This window comes from Hetaerina americana, unplaced genomic scaffold (genome assembly GCF_022747635.1).
Source record: "Hetaerina americana unplaced genomic scaffold, ioHetAmer1.1.p SCAF_8, whole genome shotgun sequence".
NCBI lineage: Eukaryota > Metazoa > Arthropoda > Insecta > Odonata > Calopterygidae > Hetaerina > Hetaerina americana.
Genome location: NW_027287427.1, coordinates 85,028,366 through 85,049,715, shown reverse-complemented (window position 1 = coordinate 85,049,715; position 21,350 = coordinate 85,028,366). Strand labels below are relative to the sequence as shown.

Below are 21,350 nucleotides of genomic sequence, written 5' to 3'. Positions count from 1 at the left end.
GTTTTGGAAATTGAGCAATTCCCTCCCGAACGCCTACTGCATCGGGAACACCGAAATTGAATGTGTAGACTCAATGAAATACTAAGGCTTATTTTAAGTACTAAGGCCTTCACTCGCGGCTTCTCCCGGGTGAAAGACATATGTGGACAGCCTTACAAAAATTAGGATTTATTAGGATAGGATTGGGTATATGTGACCAAAACGTCAAAGATAAATATTATCTTTCGTCGGTTAGGCCTCATTTATAATATGCCGCTTGTGTATGGGTCCTCACGAATTCGGATCGATTGCCGAATTAGATAGGGTGCAGCGTAGAGGAGATAGATTTGTAAAATGCTGTTATGATAAATTTAGTTGCGGATCCAAAATATTAGAGGAGCTAGGCTTGAAATTACCAAAGGAGGGTAGGATAATTTACATATTAAATCTCTTGGTGATAAAAGTTTGCAGTGAGGCGGAGGAGTCAAATTTACTATACGTGGTGGAGAAAAAAGTGTATACAATGGAAGGAGAATGCCACTGCTTTTTGTTTTATGTGCATTACATTACAAAATTTCTTCTGTATGCATGAATTATATCATGTATGAATCCTTCCACAATCTTAAGCAATTCTCCCTCGCCCATCTAACAGGTGCAATGCTGAGGAAAATGTTCCACGGGTCGTTTGAAGATGGCAGTGTTAAGCTCAAACCAAATTTTTTAAGAAAAAACTGAGTGGGAATGAATAAAAAGTTCATTTTATGCAATGTTCACTTCGTGACGGCCTAGTCTGTCGGCCTTAGTAGGTTACTGAGTTTACTATCCACATATTCACAGCGTTTCTGCGAAGGACAAATGCTGTCATTCGCGCGAATCGCGATTGAGCGAATGAATGAGTGATGGCCGGCGCTCCGAGCCTCGAAGGAGACTCCGTGGCGATAGTGCTTGACGAAGGGCGAGAAAGGGTCACGCCAATCAGCCTCCGTCCTCACTCTCAGCTGGCCCAAGAATCGATGCATATGACCGATCATGACCCCTCCCCGAGGGCTCTCCTTCCGTCACTACATGGATGTCCGAGACCCCCGTCCCTCCTCCAACCCCCCCTGTCCTTCGCCCACGTGTAAATGCATCAGGCACAATGGAAACAATGGCAGCGTAAATAAACCTGGGAGTAATACGCGCTCTTACCATTAGGTACCGCTTGGGAGGAACGCAGATTAGGATGGAAATAGTACTTTACTTTCGGGGAGAGCGAATTAAAAATACTTTAAAATTTATTCGCATCTGTGGCGTCCAACGAAAATTTAATTAGATAATATCGCATACTAAATTTTACTATATAAGTCATGCAGGTGCGTTGAGCTGTTGACATTCGAGAGAAAAAATAAATCCAAAACATTAGATATAAAATTACCAAGCAACACAAAACACGACCGAGTACTGCTGACTTCAATGTGAACTGGAGTGTACGTGTGACCCCTGGTGGCATTGTGTTATATCCAATCTTTACGAAAACTAAAAGAAAAAGTGTCTTGGATCCGAAAAAATTGAAGATGAGCCTCCTTTAACAATTACATCAAAACTTTGTCGATTTGACCAACATATATTAAAAAATAGTTGAGTCGTTTGGAATCGCGGTAAATGTGTATATAAAGTGCCTCATATGGTTCCAGAAAATTAAGTTTACTTATTTCCCGCGCACGAAGGATGCCATTATCTTTTTCTACCTTCCTTTCAGTATTTTATCTGAACTGCATGGTTGGCCGACCCACATGTTTATACAAAATGCAGGCTCGTGGTGGATTACGAAAGAGGAGCCCAGGCGCAGTTCAACTTAAATCAGACGGCTCAATAATATGCACAAACTAAAACTATCCATTGGCAAAGTAATTTGTCAGAAATACCTTTGTATAAAATATCAGGGTAATGTAAAAATTATTTTTTTTTTACTTTTAAAACTTCCCACAAAAATTGACTACACACACCAGCATTCTTAAATGAAACTTTGTTGCATTACACAAGAGATTTTATTCCAACGACCTAGATTTTGCCTCTTTAAAATGAGTTAAATTTACCTCAAGTAGTCCGGCTTAGTTAGGGCCTCGAGAAAGAGAGGGATGGAGAGGAGCAGGAAGAGAGGCAGGGGAGGGATTTGCGTCTGCTGTTCCTTGGCTCAGATATTTTGCATTGCTTAAGAAGAGGGTGTGTGAGATGCGCTATATTTCTGTCAATTTTTCTTTTTTGACTCAAGCAAAGTGCTTTGAAAATTACTTTCGTTCGTCCAATCTGTGTCCTTTTTTCGATGTCCAGAATTTTGAGCGGAAATTGCTAAAGTGTTTGTTTTCACACAAGTTTTGTAGAACTCCCTTTTCTGATCAATGATTCGAGTTCTTTCACCTTGTCCTTGAATTTCCTCCCCGTTTGGTCAATTTTCGAGTACGAGGCCAAGAAGTCGTTGCACTGAAGTCTGTGAACAAACCTCTTGCCCATCGTTTACCCTTTCTTTATTAAATCAAATGAGGTTATTTAAATTAGATCTGTTTAAGAAGGGTTTTTGTACTGTGGTAATTGTCATCTAATGTTTGGCGAAGTCATGCCTAAATGTGACAGTTCCCTCCACGTAGTTTAATTACCTTTCGTACCACTGTAAATTAGCCCAATCCCTTTTTTGCAGAGAATTTTGGTTTAAATTTTCTTCATTAATATCTCCAAATATCCGTAATTGACGGCTATTTTTGTAAATGCGTCCAGTTCCTTTCCCTCGATTTTCTGTTGATATGAAGGCGAATTATTGTTATAGGTAATCTACTGGTTAAGCAGATGGATATAACCAACATAAAATTATCTTGTCTCTCCTAACAAAATGTAAACCAACATCTTACTCTACTGCAAGCCCATTTTCATCTCTATATATTCCTTCCTACATTCCGTTCAACCTATCCTAATTCAGCCCATTACTCGTTTGACCAACATTCTCCCCTCTACCACGGTCTTCAGCACTCCAATTCTAATCAATATGACTTGCATCCATCTCTCTTGTCTCCTTATAATTTATCCTAAAAATTACCTTTCCTCACCCACCATACTAACACACCACTTAATCTTTTGTTTCTCGATGTCCATTTCACCTCTTCCATCCTTCTCCAAAAACAGATTTCCAAAACCTCCAATCTACGTCTATTACCCTGCTTCAATGACCATGTTTCCGCGCCGTACATAACTGCATTCCATATCAAAGATTCAAAGAGCCTTTTCTTACTTATCTTCCTTACACAACGTCCCTGCCTCAATTCCCCCCTTGAGAATGCCTCTTTACCTAACGCAATCTTCTCCTTATGTCCCCACTAATTTGACAATGAAAAACCATTAACAAAGGAATCTACCAAAAGGTCGGTTTGGTAGGTGATGGTCGAGTTCACCCAGTTTTAAGCCCGACAGCTAGTGAAATTCAGACTTCAGGGGTTACTTTCCCTGTGCCGGTTATGGTTTCCCAGAAAGATCTAGTACCCGAAAAATCAACTGCCTGGGTGACCATGTTACCCAATACACTTCCGAGATAGGGAAAGTGTTCCACCTGCTCCAATTTTTGTCCTCATATTTAACGTCTAGCTTAACCTTGTTCTTTCCGGAAAACAACATTACCTTTTTTATTTATATTTATTCTCTTTCTATATCTTTCGCACTGTATTTTCATTTCACTCAGCAGTGCTTGAAACCCTTTGGTTGACTGACAAACTAAAGCTTGAACATTCGCAGACCTAACTGATTTTATGAATTCCCCGATGACTTTCATTCCTACCCCTAGTTCTTCTCACGCCTCTTTACTTATTTTCTCCACATGTATATTTAAAAACAATGGTGGAAATGGACGCCCCTAGCTCCTCTTGCTAACACTGCCCATACCGAACCTCCGTCCCACACTCGCTCCTGAGCAGTCTGAGACATGTAATGCTTGTGGATTAGTCTCCTATCCTTCCAATCTATTCCTAAGATCTGCATAATCATTATTTATTAATATGCTAATGTATGTATACTATTATATTCATTAGTTTTCCCAATTCACCCTATCAAACGCTTTTTCGATATCTACGAAACAGGCAAATACCTCCTGGTTGTGTTCTAAATTCCTCTCGATTAATAATCTCATTACTGCAATGGCATCACGCGTACCTCTCCCCTTCCTAAACCCAAACTGATCATCCCCTAAGTAATCATTCGCCCTAATCTCTATCCTTTTGTTTATGATCCTGAGAACAACTTTAGCTGCATGGGATATCAAACTTCTTTTCCTATAGTCCTCACATGATGTAGCTTTTACCTTTTTCGGAATAGGAACTAACACTGATCTCACAAAGTCTTCCGGCCAGATTCCATCCTCACAAATACTACGGATCAGCCCATATAGCCTCTTCCTCCCATATTTTCCTAATCATTTTAAAAGTTCCGCGGGAATGTGATCCACCCCCACGGCCTTATTTAGTTTCATCTCCCTTAATGCCCTTTCTATCTCATTGTCTAGTATGCCTGGACCTAAGCTATCTTCCTCTACGTCATGTTCCTTTTCTATGTCTAACTTTGCTGGTCTAAGTTCTTTACTATACAGTTGTTCTATATATTCCTTCCATCTCTCTCGGATATTTTCTGCATCAACTATTATCTTACCCAACTTATCTCTAACTGTTAACACCGATTTTCCCTTCTTACTTCTTGATAGTGTTTTAACTTTCTTGTATAGCACATCAATTTCACCCTTTCTTTGCAAACTTTCCACATCCACGCACTTCATCTTCCACCATGCTTGTTTTGCTTTATTTGTTGCCCGCCTCAATTTATTGTTTAACTCTTAGTACCTCCTTCTGCCTAACTGTGTGTTTATATTCTCCCATTTTCTTCTCTCATCCATCTTTGCAATCATCTCAACCATGATCCATGGTTTCCATGTCATTTTCGCATCAATTGTTCTAATAGTGTCTTTAGCGGCTATCGATATCCCTTTCTTGATACATTCCAATTTTTCTCGATAGTACTCAGCTCTTTACCGTCATCCATGATTTTCGCTACAGCTTGTTGGTACACCTTCCTTTTCAATCCATTTAATGGTTCTACATTCCATTTTCTAAACCGCCGCTCCTGCCTTATCTTTTTGAAACGGACGCTATATTTCATGATAACTAAATTGCGGTCATAGTCCCCATCCGCTCCTGGGAAGCTGTGCGAATTTATCACACTGTTCCTAAACCTGTGTCTAACCAGGATATAATCTAGCTGATACCTTTCTGAGTCAGCTGGCATTTTCCATGTATACTTACGTCTTTTATGGTGTCTAAACCAAGTGTTGGTGGTGACTAACCCCTGTCTCCTACAAAACTAAACTGCTTTCTCCCCACGGTCATTCCTCGTGCCTAAACCGTAGTCCCCCACCTCATCACCATCTCTTCTTTCGCCTACCGTCGCATTCCAATCCCCCATCACTATCAAATGTTTTCCTGCAGGAACACACGCGATTATATCCTCTAACTGATCGTCTATCCAACGACTTCTTCCTCCTTACTTCATCCTCCATGAGTGGCATGTATACTTGAACCCTGGCTAAGTTCGTCGGTTCTGCTTTTATATCTACTAGTGATATTGTACCCTTTGTTTGTTCCACAGTTATGCTTACTACGCTTCTTCCTACCTCTTTATTCAATACTATGGCATTTCCTTGCTAGCTCTCGTCCCCTCAACTGTATATAACTATCACTCCAGTGGTCTCCACTATCCGTCTCACCTCGCCTTGACCTGAAATATCTATAATAAACTGTATAAAAAAAGAAACTGCGTATTGAAATGTAATGAAATAATTGACTCTGTTATTCCACACACTTTATTTAAAAACACGACCCAGGTTTCGACGTTGAACGTCATCATCAGGTGGTCCTCATAGAAGCACGCTGGCCATATAAATATACCTTCTGATCATAGGAGGGGGGGGGGTTGGTCAGAGAGGGAGGTTGGAGGGGTAAAAAGGTTACAATGTAGCTGGGAAGAAAAGAGAATTACATTTTTGATTTAGAAGAGTGGTAGGTCTAGGAGTGGGGAGTGGGAGGGATACGAAATTTCGTTGGCAAGATCATCTTTCCAACGGACACATTTCAAAATTTCTAACTGCTCCAAAGCATCGAGCCTTTGACCTTTTTCTTCAAAATGAATAATTTTTGTCAAAAAGTCACTTTTGTGGTCACTTTCGATGAGGTGTTTTGCAAAGAGGGATGTTATGTTCTTATTTTTTACACATGTTTGGTGTTCTTTAATCCTTTCTTTAAATTTCCGTCCTGTTTGCCCAATATATTTTGTGCTACCTTCTGAGCACTTTAACCCATACACTCCACTCCTCTCGTTTTCGGGGACTTTGTCTTTAGTGTGAGAGATCAGGTTCTTAAGGCATGAACGACTGTAAAAGGCACATTTAATTTTTTCTTTAGGTAAACTTTTAATTACTTTTTGAGAAATAGTCCCAAGATATAGTATTCTCCGCCATTTGGCAGTGGGATCTTTTACACGTTCGGGGTTGTAAATGTGGCTTAAGGCTATTTTTGTAAGTTTATTCCGGTAAAGTTTATTTATTAGATCTTCTGAATAAAGTCCCAAAACAAAGTCCCCGAAAACGAGAGGAGTGGAGTGTATGAGTTAAAGTTCTCGGATTGTAGCACAAAGTATATTGGGCAAACAGGACGGAAATTTAAAGAAAGGATTAAAGAACACCAAACATGTGTAAAAAATAAGAACATAACATCCCTCTTTGCAAAACACCTCATCGAAAGTGACCACAAAAGTGACTTTGTGACAAAAATTATTCATTTTGAAGAAAAAGGTCAAAGGCTCGATGCTTTGGAGCAGTTAGAAATTTTGAAATGTGTCCGTTGGAAAGATGATCTTGCCAACGAAATTTCGTATCCCTCCCACTCCCCACTCCTAGACCTACCACTCTTCTAAATCAAAAATGTAATTCTCTTTTCTTCCCAGCTACAATGTAACCTTTTTACCCCTCCAACCTCCCTCTCTGACCAACCCCCCCCCCTCCTATGATCAGAAGGTATATTTATATGGCCAGCGTGCTTCTATGAGGACCACCTGATGATGACGTTCAACGTCGAAACCTGGGTCGTGTTTTTAAATAAAGTGTGTGGAATAACAAAGTCAATTATTTCATTACATTTCAATACGTTATGCAAATTCCACAAAGTTACGCCTGAGACAACAAATTTTTTTTAATAAACTGCGTGTTTTGTGATACACCCCATTGTTTGGCTGGATAAAGCGAGAATAGTTTAATTTGTGGTTGTACTTTTTCTCAGGATACTGAAATTCAGTTCCCTTTGTAAATGTAAAAATAGTCAATTGTTTTAGTTCCCTGGTAAATTTATTCACATGGCTGAGTTAGCTCAGAACGCTTGGAAATTTTAATAGTGTTCATATAGTACCACTTTATACGCAACAACTATATTCAACACAAAATTCCGCAAGACAATTTTTTTTTTATTTTAAGTGCCCAAAAGTAGTTAATTCTGGATGCTGTCCATACTAATGTATGTAAAAGTCGCGAAAGAAGGTAACCGATGGCAACATCTTTATTCTGATTGTACATCTCGCAGCTGGCTATAAAATAACCCTGAACACACTCACGACTTCATCAGGAAACATGCTGAGTTCAATGGAGTGCGAAAAAGTTAAAAATGCTGAGTTCGAAAAGGTTAAAGAGAAATATTATCTTTCATTGGTTTGGCGTCATTTAGAATACGCTGCTAGTGTATGGGATAATCATAATGTTGGATGAATTGCCGATTTACTTCGCAAGCAGTCAGGAGGGGCTGGATTTGTAAAACGTTATTATCACAAACTTGAGTAGCGAATCAAAATTAAAAGAAGATCTAGGTTGCGAATCACTCACGGAGCGAAGGTAAAATTACAAATTAAATCTGTTGCGTGAATTAGATGTCTCTTTAGCTAATGATGTTGATATGTTATTAGTCCTGTATCGTTTTATTGGTAGTAGAGATCATATAAAACCAAATTAGTGGGATTAAAATTAGAAAGATTAAAATTAAAAAGATGAAAATTAGAACGTGTAGAACAGATAGATTTAAGTAGTCATTTTTATCATGAACGGTAAGGAATCAGAGCAGCCTTGTCCAACCGCGCTTGGGAGATAATAATTTTGCTTCAAAAAAAGTGGTGGGTGATAACCCCCTGCCACCTACCCTAGCGTTGATTTGCAGGGTAATATGTAGATGCAATGTAATTTGTGTACGAAAGAGGCGGACACGTCCTCTCCGCCAGGATGACTTCCTCTAACAATAAACACTCCTTGAATTTCAAATTTTTGAACAAATCATATAAATCAAATAACACAAACATTTTGGTTTGTGGGTGAATTTCTTTCTCGTGTTACATTGAATAAATAGTTCGTTATCTTGACTATGTTGACTTTTGGAGTAAAATTAAAAAAAGAAGGAATTTGCATCGCCATTTCTTGGAGAATATCATAGCACGTGCCTCGTAGATGAATCCCACAGTACTTCCACGAGTCTAGCGAAGTTGGATTGCAAATCTGACGCCCAACGTCATGCCGCACGTCATTACACAGATAAAATATTCTTCATATTTAGTTGTTATTATTTTTAACCTCAAGGTTTTTGTTAAAGAAGCAGTGCCGTCAAATAATTCAAGAGATTCAGTAGTTTCCGTATAATTCCATCGTTTCTCACCTTGAAAGAATTTCGATTAAAGCTTCTCGGTAGATATATTTTTGTTTCTGTCAAGTAGAACACCAAGCTGGCATGTTTCCTCCCATTCGCACACATAAGAAAAGCCATTTGTAGATCTTTATATTCAATTCTCTCACAAACGCCTACTGCCACGGGAACACCGAAATAGAATGTATAGACTCAATTAAATACTTAGACGTTACCCTCACTCATGGCATCTCCTGGGTGAAACACAGGCGGTGCATGTAGACAACCTAACAAAACTTAGGATTTATTAGAAAAGTACTGAGTAAATACGATGAAAAGTCAAAGAGAAATATTATCTTCGACTAGTTAGGCCTCATTTAGAATATGCTGCAAGTATATGGGATCCTCACGAAGTTGGATTGATTGCCGAATCGGATCACTTGCGGTGTAAAGGAGCTAGATTAGTAAAACGTTATGAGAAACTTAGCAGCGTATCCAAAATATTAGAGGAGCTAGGCTGAGAATATTTCACTGAGCAAAGGTTAACTTACAAATTACATTTCTTGTATAAATTGGTAGGGCGTTTCTTTTTAGCAGTTATTTTGAAAATGTATTATTACCCCCATCGTACTAAGGTAGGCGAGATCATTTCAATTAAATTAGAGAGATTAAGTGCAGAACAGATAGATTTAAGATGTCATTTATTCCACGAATGGTATGGGATCAGAATAATATCGTCCGACCGCGGTAGAGGTGAAAACAATCTGGCCAAAATAAGTCTGGTGTGTATTCACCTCTTGCCACACACCCAAGCCGTGGCTTGAAGGGAATTAAAAAATACAGATATAGCCGCTTAAGGCAGGCATTTTTACATCTTCAAGTTGAAAATCATGTTCTTGAAAATAATAGCGCTAATTCAAAAGACCACGAAATACCCTGCAGTCGAAACATTAATGCCCGAGTAAGAGCAGGTATTCAAACGTAGTATCGGGCATGTAAGTAATATTCATTCTCAATCCATCAAAGCCGAAAATGTTTCCCAAAATGGGGAGGGGGGCGGTCTCTCACATTTTGGATCCTGGCAGTTAGCTCTCCATCACTTCTCGCTTTCCTTTGTACTCAAGCGTCAACTCTCGCGTGGTTGATTAGCATCGATGATAAAACAACCCAAACAGCCCTGATCGTGCAGAGAGGGGGAGAGAGAGCCCCTAGGACTGTACGCCGACCCCCTTCGCGCCGCCAGCTGCGAACTCATCGCCCGGATCAATCGGGAAAAAGGAAACCGCCATAAGAAAATAATACCGATATGGTTTATCATTACTTTGCATTCTTTTCGCCACAAAATTTACCATAACTTGACTTTGTCCTGCTATTCCGTGCCCCCAAGTCTGAGGTAAATATTACATTTCAGCTAACCATTTAATACTAACACAGGTACATCCGTAATCCGACATTTAACGAAGACCAATCCAGCGGCAAATGCTTACCCGCGGATTTATTATTTCATTTGAAAGGTTGATTAATTCTGTAAATTTTACTCAATAGGAAATATAGCTCGCCATAACATACTGAAAATTGCTTTAACTCCACAATTTCAATTTTTTTTATTCGAGTAATTCCCCATATTCGTTTGATCCCCCCCCCCCCCTGGTTTCCCCAATGCACTCCGCAGATGTTCTAAACGAACTTTTCCATGTAAACCGAGGAAAAGGTAATAAAGGAAGTGATTCTTGAGAAAGGGAAGGGAATAAAATGGAATTGGAAACTCACTGAGCCTTGGTCACAAAAACTTTGAGAAACTTATACACTACGAATGTTACAGGATGATCTTCTGCTTATGGTGGAGAATTATGGTAGTGATGGCCGACCATTGCAAAACTTGGGAATTGACGGGGCGAAAAAAGTTCACAGGGTAGTATGTTCGGTGAAAGGAACGATAAAAGGAGAATTGGGAAGGGTGGCGCTGAAGGGATTATAATAAAAGCAAACAAGAATGGATCGTACTTAATAATTCGCGATGTCCTTGAGGGAAGTTTTTATCCCATTCGGTCGATTAAGTGTGCGCATGATCTCAGATCGTATTGCAATGATTAGATTACAGTGCACACCATTATCACTGAAAATTTTCCGATGCGAAAGATTTGCACTTGACTCATCCCACAGGTCTTGACGGACGACCAAGAGAAGAGTTGAGTGTCTGCTTCCTTCTGCAACGTCATCGCGACGATTCCCCAACGCCATTTCAGTAACAAATTGGCACCAGCAGACTATTTCCTATTCCCAAAAGTGAAATCTTTCCTCAAAGGACACCACCATGGGACCTTAAGTGCTGTCAAAGGAGCTTGCACGCATACCCTTAAGGACCTTCCGGAATCCGCCTACCAGGGAGCCTTCGAGTCGTGGAAAAGCCGCTGGCAAAAGTGTGTCGACGCTCAAGGGATGTTATTTGAAGAATTTTGAGGCATTGCAGCAATATCTCAAATAAATACATTTTTCCGAAACTTTCCCCGATACTTTTTAAAAAACCATGCATGTATATCCCTGTCACTTCACCATCCAAGGTAATAGACGAAGTAATGGATGGTTCCTCATCAGAAACTGATTTGAATTCCTTCCGTGTGTCAAACTTCTGATGCTCAACTGTCTTTCACTTTTCCCAAAATATAATGACTAGAGATGATTAAGGGAAATAGCTTTTGGAGTAAACAATTAAATGCTATAAAAGTGATATTTAAAAATCAAAAACAGATTCTATGGGAGCCGAATTTTTATTTCAATAATCAGCGAAATAAATGTATCAACTTTAGGATCATTTATCTTCGTGAAGATGGATTTCCCTGCGTCAAACATTGTTACAACATGCATTCAAAAACATAAAAATAATAATTGTTGTCATTTCGAACGGCCCATCCGGTGTGCGATCACTATAATCAGTAAATATCATATGTATACGAATAGCTATTTTTGTAAGAGTTCGGTGCAAAAGAACATTAAGTCATTTGTATAGTGTAAGGTACCATACATATTACATGTCATGCAACATTACTGAACTATTTTAATACCAAAGACTGTTCATCTAAGAGTGTTCATGTAAGAGGAAATCAAAATGTTGAAATTTTTGCGAATCTGCATCGGGAACTTGCACGAGGGCTGTTCAACAAAGTGAAATGACAAATCTTAAACCCCATTATGTATGAATTCTATGGTCTCGGGCTCAACTTTGTGGAGGTTCATGTTCGTTTAAATGAATATACTTTGTAACTTCCACACAATTTTTATTCGTACTACCGGTTTCAACGCAACGGCGTCATCATCAGGTACCTGATGATGACGCCGTTGCGTTGAAACCGGTAGTACGAATAAAAATTGTGTGGAAGTTACAAAGTATATTCATTTAAACGCCCATTATGTATATTTTTTAAATAATTTTTGGCATATTGTTAGCTTAATATTCAGTGTATATGTGGTAGAAGTTCAATTGGTTTGAGTTCAGTGTGACACCACCAACACCTGTTGTCATTGGGAACAAGTTCGCCAATGACGATGAGTGAAAGTGACACTGGATGCTGTATTGAAATATTACTCTCGTCTGAAAATCCATCCAGTTCATCCAAATCCTATGAAATGCAGCAGAAAGGTTAGAGAGCCTATTGTTCTCAACTACCAGGACTAAAATATGGTTTTAAATGTAAAAGGTGGCGACGTAAACAATTTCAAAGGAATGTGGATTCGGAAGTATAATCGCAGCTCCTACGGAAGCAAACATTAACACCGCTGCTGCCATTATGAAAGAAGACCGACGAATAGCTTTCAGAGAGCACTCTTAGAATGATTAAAACTTCAAAGGGGGCCACTTAAAATTTAGTAAAATAAAAATACGCATATGACGTGTTTATATGCGGGTGGTTCCGCGAAAATGTGTTTATCTCGCAAAAATCAATATGACGTGTGTTCCTCGTCCTCCCAATAATCCAGGCGTATCCCCCAAGTGAGTTTCTCCTGTTCTGCAATTGTACTGTCAAATCAATTTAACTTGTACCACATACACATTACACTTTATGGTAACATTATAATATGAAATTACATACTTGCATAATTAACTATACGAAAATAATAATTTATGGCCACTCCATTTTGAACAGTTGCGTAGAAAGTGACCCCCATCGACTATGACATTGAAACTTCTAAATAATCGGCCGCTGCAGTTAAATTCACTCATTAGTACACAGGTAAGGTACCCTAACATTTACAGCATAGGTGAAAGTAAACCATTATGATAATGTGAATAATGAGCTGATTCTGCCCAGTATATAAAACGTTCCCTCCACGAAAAAAAAGTGGACAGCCAGTGGAATGAAACAAGATTATCAGCTATCCAATCAATAATGAAGGAAATAAAGTTCAAATCAAACGTCATACACTACAAATGAAAACCAAAAGTCTGTTCTTTGTGTGTGTATTGATTTAGATAAAATTGAGAAAGCAGTTATTTTGGGAAGCTACCAATAATTTGTATCTCGATGTCGCGAGACTTTTTCTGCCCAAATAACACCACCTAATTAGTCTGCCACCCATTGACCAGGGGTGTGATTGCAAAGTATGTGTCAACATTTCAGCATAACCCACCGCATTACCCACTACACCAATTCCCCATTTTCAACTGCAAAGTTAACCCATTTCTCTGTTGTGCGCTTTGAGTAATATTTCAATGTATGCAAATGAACATCAAAATGCAAACGTTTTACAGAGAATAACAGGTTCCGTGTGTTCAAAAACTATGTGCTGAGGTGTCCCAGAGGCGAAACGGTGCTTTCTGTACTTGAAGAGTGGAAAACAATCGGAATATAGGTCAAAGCACGAGCGTCAAAGGGATGTTAGATGAATGCAACCTTGGCAGGTTTCCCCGTGAAGCAAGGTGAGCAGAGTTTCGGTCCTTCTAATTCTGCCACTCTTTCTCCCTCCCTCTCTCTTTTTATTCCTCTGTCCTACGAGCCCCTTTATTCCCACCTACTCCAGATCGAGCCAATGATCATGGAGATACGAGCACCCTGGCACGCAATACTATGCAGATTCTGCAATAAAAACGTCTCGGATTTGGTCGTACTGTCACCATTTCTTTTAATTATGATTGAAGAGAATTAATAAGATGGATTATTTGTTTGAAAGAATTGCAAAAAACTACATGATGTTGAAATGCCCAAAAATATCATTCGGGGTGAACATTAATTGAACTGGGAATCAAAATCACCTAATTAACCTATTGCACTATTTTTAAAAAACATATGGTCAATATTATTAAGTATTTTTTACTTTTTAACTTTGTATTATATCAAGAGATAGACCGATAAAACAACGGGTGAATACGATCGAATAGACTCTTGAGGCAAGGAATATCAGAAGATTTAGGCATAAGTGAAACAGTACTTGATTGTGCGGCAGAGGTGAAAGTTCGCAAGGATAGGGCTATGTAGAGATAATTAGTAATAGAGAATATTATCCGTCACCTCAATTCAGGCTTTCCATGTAAGTACCTGTGAGTTCTCGATAGGGAATGGTGTTAAGGGTATATCATGTAAAATCCAAATGTTTGTTAGCGATAATAGGGTTATATCGTGGCTGACGAGACACAACCGCCCCCACTATTGTCGAGACTAGGCAGTTTCGAATTAGTCCTGCTTCCCTCCTTTTACTGTCGAGGTGCAATCTGCGTTTTGGATTCGATATTCATTCTGTAAAAGCAGAAAATAAACAATTCAACAATAAATAATTCAGTTCTCGTAAATTCCATTGTCATGATCCAGCAATCCATCCAGGTCTACAAATAAAAAATACGCAAAATATCTAATGAAATGCCAACATCATAGCATGTCGGCCCATCGAATAATTGGGCAGTTATTAATTTCAAAGTATATGTATATTGGTAACAGCCTCAAGGACCCTTTTAACAACGATGGTCCAATAAAAGGATTTACGATCGGATTACACGCGGCATACTTGCATTTTGAAATTTCAAACTTTATGTTTACTTAAATTAATTTCGAATTTCGGGAAATATTACATTAAGAATCGTAGTAGTTGTTCGTATCTAATTAAGTACATAAGGGTTATTCAAAAATGAGAACACGCCCATAAATAACTCATAAAGAGACACGAATGAGGAATGAGATGAGAACAAATTCATTTCCACCCCAACACCCGTCACTGCTCGGAGCACCCAGCCACACCGACCTTCATGAATACAAGAGAATATGGTTTCTATCGGCTAAAACAATTTGGAAATCATAATTATTTTCGTCTAACTTTGCTGCTCCCTTGCTCCAAAGCATTCAACGTCTTAGATTATTAAGAGAAGCCACCACAATAATCATGCTTGCTATTTGTATAATCCCAGGTAAATATTTGTTCAAATGTAGGCAGAACTTTTATTTTTACATGATTATAAAGTTTATTTACAAATATTTTGGGCTAAATACAGGTATCTCTTTTAAAATATCAATTAATGAAAATGTTCAAATATTATGCCAAAAAAGTTGAGAAATCATGCTTTATTAGGAGAAACATTTTTTATATGCTTGTATTCTAGAATAATGTTAATGGTAGGCAATGTGCTATGTTTTTACTAACCATTTTTCTATGAAAAGATTGAAACTTAGAAGGGTCGACCAACAAAAGGAGAAAGAAAGGAAGGAAGAAAGGAAGGGAGAAAACAAATGTAAATGTTGGACCAGGGAAAAGTGTTATTTCCAGGAAATATTTTACAATGCAAAACGGTTTATTTCTTTTTAACTTCCAATAAATTTTAATTATTGAATTTTCTGTTCCGCCTCCAATCTGTAATGAAGAATGGTGAATGTGATCCTTAAGGACTGTGAATACATCCAGAGTCAACACAGTAAACACAGCGAGGACAGTCAATATTTTACCTACTGGTTTCGAGAAAACGTAGTGATTTGAAAGAATCACGTGAAATCGACAAGACTACAGATTTCACCTAAGTAATAAGCATTTCAGTTGTGGTTTTGTTCATCCATTTTAACAGCTTAAAATTCAAGGAAACGTAATTTTCATTGCAGCATAAATTAACTTATGCCTAGGTGATACGAAATGTCTTAATTATACCTATGATATTCGGTTCACAAAGGGATGTAAGATGTACTCATGTTGAATTAAACGCCGTAGGATCGCACCCCCCGCTCGCAAAAAGCCTCACTCGTGCCTCTGAATCTCGTCTAGCCAAGTTAGAATAGGTACTATTAAATTACTGATATTTCGAATAACATGTACAACAGCTTTAAAGGTAAGGTATACAGGAATGCCTATGCTAAAATATAAAAGTCGAAGTCAACGGCGCGCTCCAGTGAAATCTACGAAGGTAGTTTGAAAGGTCCTTGTCCTAATATCACCACCAGATGTCAGCGCTAGCGCAACCAGTTTCCCGTGTAGTCATAGGTAATTCTTTATGAGTAAATATGTGACGCGTCAGTGCTCTGGGAAGAGATCTGTGATGCGGACGCCTCTCTGCTCTTGTTCCCGCCTAGTGTTTTGTGAAGGTGAAAAAAATTGAGATTCGAACGGTGATTAATAACTTTGTAGAGTAAGGTATGAAAGCAAAGGAAATTCATGCAGAATTGCAGCACAATATGAGCGACTCTGCTTCCTCATACTCAAATGTTTCCAAATGGAAAAACGAGTTTCAGTTTGGTTGGCACATTTTAGATGATGGTTCGCATAGCGGTCGGTCAAAATATACCATTTCCATAGAAATCATTGCAAAAATGCATAAAATGATTATGGAGGGTCGCCGACTGAAAGTGCGAGACATCGCTGAAACTGTAGGTATGTCATCTTTACGGGGGCATCACATTTAGTGTTGTAATTAGATATGAGCATATTATCTGCTAAATGGGTGCCGCGACTCTTGATGCACACAAAGCATCAGAATGGGAATTTCCGAACAATGTTTGACCCGTTTTAAGAGCAACCACTGATATTTTCTGCCCAGTTTTGCCACCGCAGATGAAACTTAAGTCCACTACTATATCCCAGAGAGAAACAAAAGAAGTGGAAACATGTTGATTCATCACCACCAAAGAAAGCGAAGGCAATTCGGTCGGCCGGAAAAGTGATAGCCTCAGTAGCCTGGGATACGAAAGGGATTCTGCCAAAATATTATCTTCGCACTGGTCAAACAATTACTGGACCAATCAGAGCTAAATATACACGAAAAAGGTCCAGGTTTGGCAAGGAATAAAGTCATTTTTCATCGATATAATGCACGCCCACACACAAGTGTCGTTGCCACGGAAAAAATTCGTTAACTAAGATACGAATTGTTTCCACACACGTCTTATTCGTATGGTTTGGCTTCATCAGATTTCTTTCTCTTCCCCAAGCTAAAATTTTCCTCGGAGGATGGAGATTCTCTTCAAACAAAGAACCAACAGCCGAAGTAGACGGGTATTCTGCAGGCCTGAAGGAATCTAATTTCCGAGATGTGATCTGGAACATCAAGGGATCACTGAGGTAAGTCGTTTATTTACAGGACTGTATATTCCATTCTGAGAACTTTTCTAATTACCCTCGTACACTGTAGTGATGGATGAAAGAACCCAGAGCCCTGCAGAGCAGCCTCAAGTCCTTGCGTTAAGATATTTTAGTCAAAACTTAAGAAACAATTTCTCTCGAGCTGAGACCAAAAGCAATTTTCAGCAGCCAAAGATTCTTTCTCCATGCTCGATGAGAAACAGGACGAAAAACCAGCTGGATAAGTTACACGGCGCCAAACCACACAAATGCCAATTTTATAATTTCGAGAGGTTCAGCTTTCGGAAAGCTTAACGCAACCGATGAAGAAGTTTGATGTGCCTACAGTTGCCATCACATCGAAATAAATACTCGTATGTTCTGAGTCATGTAAAACCTAAAAATCGATAAATATACAAACTGACTTCACTATGATGAATAAATTGCCAAATATTAATCTGGCAAAAGTATGAATTCCACAATATTTACACTTGCTCGTGTGAAACTCCAACCACTTCCGTGAAATCCCTATATACGAGTATAAACTGGAATATGACTCTGGAAAACCATCCCAATACAGCCATGGGTTTTGGAAATAGATTTAATTTTATTCACGACTTTCTAGTCTCAAGAGTCGGAAGAATTTTTTTACAAATCCATACCAAGTCACAATTCCAAGTGGTCCAACGCTCACTCCGGGAGAGGTTTCTCTGTCGCTGCACTAAATTGAACTACCGAGTAAGTAGAGAGTGCTGATTCAGCCTTAATAAAGTAACGTAAAACAAGCTAATTTTCCTCTGCTATTTCACTATCGCTGATGGATACAATTTCTGGAGGAATACGCTTACCATCGCGATAAAATAGTTTAAATGAAACGTATCTTTTTAATTAAAAATACAAATATTCGAGTCAAAATTAGTCTGGTGTGTATTCACCCACTGCCACACACCCTATCGGCGGCTTTCATGGTACTGAAAATACAAAAAATACCTAAGGGTGCTGATTTTTTGCATAGACAACCGTCACTGTGAAAATCGTCAGGTGGTCAATAAAAATTTCAACGAATCGCAGTCGACCTGGCCAACTTCCCCTCTAAATGGCTTTCACAATTTAATTTTATCTTTATTATATGTTGACCACCGGTTTGAGGTGTGCTAGGTGCCTCCTGGAAATTATTGACCAACATCGTAAGGAATCACACCACGCAAAGAACTTTTTCACCAATACCAGAAAACATACCACAATAAATCTATGGTGGGAGGGGATTGAGTTAGGCGAATTGGCAAACTTCGACTGGTTGGGCGGTGTCTGGGGCCCGCCGAGCGGGGGTCGCGAGTAGACTCACCGCCTACCGACTTCGAAAGCACTCCAGCAAAATATCCATGTGGTCCACTAGCCACGTCAAAGGCGGGCGAGGATCCTCGTTGAATGATGCACTCAGATATTTCCCAAGTAATTTTCAAACTCACCGACGCGTTATCAAAGAAATTAACGCACCCAGAGTAATTTAGTACGCCATGCTTGCACGCGCGTACCGAGAATTCAGGGATGAATACCCAAGTCCGTCGTCACGATTCCCATTCAAAACCCAAAAACACCTACCGTGGAATCCAAGGCGCAAGAGCGGAACTGCCACTTAATCGAGGGGGAAGGGAGTCGAACAGCGTAATCCTTACCATTTCTCACTGCCGCAGGCGGTCGTCCGAGATGACTCCGTCGGCTTCAACTCCGGAGCACGTGCGGCCGCCTCTTTCGAGCCGCGCGCGCCCAACTCCCGCTTCGGTCCCTCGCGTGTGCCCCTGACCGAGGGCGAGACGCAACTTGGCGGAGACTCGGAGGGTCCGAGAGGGTTCGCGGCGGAGAGGCTAGGGGAGGGGTATCGGTTTGGATTCCGAGGGGGAGGGTGGAAGAGGGAGACTGCGCACTGCATCCCCCTCCACCCTCGGTCTCAGCCCCCCGCCACCGCGCCCCCCCTCCCCCGCCCCTCTTACAACTGCGTTTGCCCGAGAGCGCGCGCCCGTGAAAGAAAATACGAATGCCGCGCGCAGCTTCGCGTCATGCCTGAAATTTAACGAGGTCCCCTAAGGAGACGTCTTAGTGCATTTGATGAGCTGACCTTAACTCAAAACTTGATGCGATGCGTGGTCTGTAACCCGGATGGGAAAAAAGCTAGGAGTATTTGCGGAACAGTATTAAAGAACGAGTGTCCATGAAATGAATAGCGAAGGAATGTTCCAATGGAAAAGTTAAGGCAATGTTGTTTCGCGATGAGTAGACCTCATCTTGAATTCGAATCGAATTTTTTGGGACCTTACACAGACGGACTTGAGATTGAAGATAAAATCTTAGGGTGTTCAGGGGCGTCACCCGCAAGTGAACCCAGCCCCTCCAATCAGTAGCTCAGATGTTTAACAACACTGAAAATTTTATCCCGCAATTTTCTCGCTACTACTGAAATTATAGCTACCAACATTAAAATGTAAACTGGATAGATTGATGATGCGAATAAATTATTATAAATTTAAAACAAACACGAACATAGAGATATAACCTCGATAATCTTCAAATCTCATAAATGGACAAAAAATAAATATTCCTAAAGCCTAAAAAATCCTGTCCTCGTGTTCTATCGATGATTCTTAGTGTACTCAGTACATCTGCTGCAAGTGAAATTTAATTCATAACCTTTTTTACAAATCCATGCAAATTCTGTGTTTTTTCTTCCAGGCATATTGTTGAAAATAGAGGTTTTGGGCAATATACGGTGCCGTGCATAAGTTTTACCCACTAAATCAACTTATTAGGAAGAGTCTTGAGGGAATGACCATGATTAAGAATGACTCTACGTCCGGACTCTAGACCCTCGACTTCGGATTCTTGGCTCAACTCAGTGACCTACCCATTCCCAGTGATGAACAATAACCCATTGTCCCACAAACCCCCGCAGATTTAAAGAACATTAAGTTAACTATAAACCAAAAAATAAATGCAATATAAAACATTAGTTTTACCAAGCTAACGAAAGTTCAAGGTCATGAGGAGACTGGGGAAGAGCATTTATATTTGCGCAAATGGTGCTCAAGCAATGGCGAGGAAGCACATGCCTCACACGTAACTTATCACCTTTTTTGTTTTTTGGTTTCAATTATATTTTAATACATATATTGTAGTTCATAGGCACATATCCATAGAAATTAATTTTGTCAGTACAGAGAAAAATATTCTAACAGCAGACACATGATGTTTTTCGAATAGGTGCAGCATTAATTTAAATATTCTTTAGCGGCAAAACTACTATGCCTCTTCTATCGTGGGAACTAATCAATCATCAAAGGCATTAGGTAATGCAGATCATGAACGCAACTATCAATTATGAGGCTAATAGGTTGGGGACTCTGTCACCATTTACCTGATATTTCCTTGAATAGGTTCCACTACATCCTTGGACCACGACCATCTGATGGTCGTGGTCCAAGGATGGTTTGCCACCCCCGGCCATACCGGGGGTAGCAAACCCATGGCACATGTGCCCAAAGTAGCACGCAGAGCTGGGAGGGTGCTGCGGACAATTCCACATAAAATGGGAAGAGTCAACCTCAGCCGCACTCTTATGAATGGGCAAAGGATGGGTGAGGGAAATTAGAGAAGATATAAGCAGTAAATCAATACAAATTATAAAAATAAATAAACAGCTGAAAATAAAACTAATAATAAATATAATAAAAAACTAAAAAAAATTGAAATAAATAGATAACGCAAACGGTTAGAACAATGAAATGGAAGACTGCAAATAAATCACGTACTCTCTAGCTTGGATATACTATGCAGCATTGATCCTTGCTATTCTCATGCACTCAAACGCTCGTAATAAAATTAAAAATTATAATTATAATAAATGAAAATTAATCACGCACTCTCTAGCTCGGATGTACTATATAGCATTGATCCTTACTAGTCTCAAGCACCCACACTCAATCAGGGCTTACGAGAGGTTCCCCTCTGCGCCAGTGGCCCGCCAGTCACACGTAATATAATAATAAAATAAAATTAATCACATACTCTCTAGCTTGAATGTACTATGCAGCAGTGACCCTTGCTAGTCGCAGGCACTCACACAACCAGGGCTTACGAGAG

At 39.6% G+C, this 21,350-nt stretch overlaps 1 protein-coding gene across 1 annotated transcript in view; it reads right to left on the bottom strand.

Moving 5' to 3' along the window:
- rdgC (retinal degeneration C) overlaps positions 1–19,020 on the bottom strand; it is a 512,344-nt gene extending 493,324 nt beyond the window's left edge. The window contains exon 1 of the mRNA XM_071596539.1: positions 18,893–19,020. The gene's annotated coding sequence lies outside the window, so the exon portion shown is untranslated. The remainder of the gene's footprint in view (positions 1–18,892) is intronic.
- Between the last annotated feature and the right edge of the window lie 2,330 nt (positions 19,021–21,350).